The 2,103-nt window shown below is 37.2% G+C and overlaps 1 long non-coding RNA gene across 1 annotated transcript; it reads right to left on the bottom strand.

Annotated features, from left to right (window-relative positions):
* Window positions 1–597: 597 nt before the first annotated feature.
* Window positions 598–1,649, bottom strand: LOC136799664 (uncharacterized). Its single transcript, XR_010845554.1, has 2 exons — window positions 934–1,649; window positions 598–710 (listed from the first exon to the last, which is right to left on the bottom strand). It is a non-coding gene; the product is annotated as an uncharacterized lncRNA (long non-coding RNA).
* Between the last annotated feature and the right edge of the window lie 454 nt (window positions 1,650–2,103).

Here is a 2,103-nt window from a genome sequence, read left to right as displayed (position 1 = left end):
TTGACAGGTAACAACGTACCGGGAAATTGGGTAACTTGCATCAGTGGAGGCTAACATGCATAGCCCTCGAATGAATGACCTGGCTGGTCATTAAAATACAACTACACAGCTCTGCTCGCAGCTCTACTCTACCATTTTTGTTTTGATTTAACTTTGTATTTTAATGACCAGCCAGGTCATTCATTCGAGGGCTATGCATGTTAGCCTCCACTGATGCAAGTTACCCAATTTCCCGGTACGTTGTTACCTGTCAATTTTTGGTTCCTGCTCGTTATGTTTATGCAAGTTAGCCTCCACTGATGCAAGTTACCCAATCTCACGGTACTTAGGAGTTTTTCCAACTGTTTAACAAAGGATATCGTGATCCAAAATTGTTTACAATAAATGGATTTACCAGTAATCTAGAAGCTGTAACAGCGTTGTGTAAAGGATGGAAGATGATAGGACGTAACGTGGTAATAGTATCAGTAACGAGGCAATATTGATGAGCAGGAAGCAGGTATTAACAGGAAATAGCGTACATTCAGGACTTTTTCCAACGGCATGATATAAAGGGATCTCACGGACAAAATTGTTTACATTAAAAAGATATGCTGTTGTAACAGCAACATCGTGTAGAAGGATGGAAAATCATGACGTAACGTGGTAATAGTAGCAGTAACGAGGTAATATTGCGTTGTCAAGGTAAACGAATCCTCATTCATAAAAAGCTTAAAGGGAAAATAAGAAACATGAAATTAGATGATATGGTGAGTGTACTGAAATTTCCTCAAAAATAGTTCACCAAAGCAAAAGTTTCTTTCAATCTTTGATAATAATTTCCCAAATAGTGCCTGGTAAGTATCAACAAGAACACAGACCTGTGTTAAACATAAAAGATTAATAAAACCAAGTCTTATAAAAGTACAGAAAGAAAAAAATATTTATACTTACTGTCGAGAAGTATACCATAACACAGGATTTTTAAGCATTCTTGTTGAGAGTAGAGTATGTTGAATGACGATTGTCGAATAAATTTAGTTACAGTGGAATTTCGTTGCCAATTCAACCACCAACAATAATCACTTTTGTCCATATTCAATCATTGTTCTGATAATCATTGTTCATTATTATTGCTATTGGGGACAAACTGTTTGGATCGAAAAATGAATCAATCTCCTGAATGTCTAAGACAGGAGACAGATTGTAATTTGACTGTCAGCAAATTCACTGATTGGTATATGTATACATCTTGTTTAATCCGAAAGTCAAAAGTAAATGCATACAAGTAAATTTTGACTGCAGGAAGAGAGAGCTTGAATTTAAAAATTGAATTTAAAAAAACTTCCAGAAACTTCTCCATTCCATTTCCTGCATGTTGACCAATCGGGCAAAATTCTACAAGCGGAATAGAATCTACTGTCGAAAGCTGAGTAAAATGCCCGCGGCGCCTGCTATCATAAAGAAAAAGTTTTTAGGCTAGCAACTGCCGTCCCTGAAAAAAAACCGAACATTTACGGAAGAGACTAACTACGGGTAGGCTTGCGCGACAAAACAAAACAAAACAAAACAAAACAAAAAACGCAAAAATTCGAGATTCCAGTCCAATATCTATGCGTGAAACTATAAGTGCCTCCTCGTCGCTGCGCTCCTGCGGGGGCAATAATATATATAGTAAAAAAATTCCATTGGGATATCCTTCCATTGAAAATAACTGATTTTTGTGAAGTTTTAGATACCGCGGATATCCGATACCGCATTACTTCGAATAAACGCCCCCTTCTTTTTAACGTCCCTCCAAAAAACGCCCCTCTTTAAGGGAAAAATTTTTAATATACGCGCCCACAAATAAACGCTCCCTTTGAATAAACGCCTTCCCTCTCTAGGAGGGGCGTTTGAAACAATGAGTAGCCGGTTTTACAAATTTTGGCGTTATTAACGGCCCTAATTGGCGTAAGCCCAAATTGTGGCGTAAAAGGGGCTAGCATTAAATTAGGGCCGGCGTAAAAAGAGCCAATAAGGTAGTTGAAAAGTATCGTACGATATCTTTGAAGCATTTTTATTGGTAAAATATCGCACGAAATTTTTAAGCCAATCAAAATAAGAGTCAATGGAATGTTTTTT

Source organism: Clytia hemisphaerica, unplaced genomic scaffold (genome assembly GCF_902728285.1).
Source record: "Clytia hemisphaerica strain Z4C2 unplaced genomic scaffold, Clytia hemisphaerica genome assembly, whole genome shotgun sequence".
NCBI classification, from domain to species: Eukaryota; Metazoa; Cnidaria; class Hydrozoa; order Leptothecata; family Clytiidae; genus Clytia; species Clytia hemisphaerica.
The sequence above is the reverse complement of the archived record's forward strand: the minus strand, read 5'-3'. Positions and strand labels throughout refer to the sequence as shown.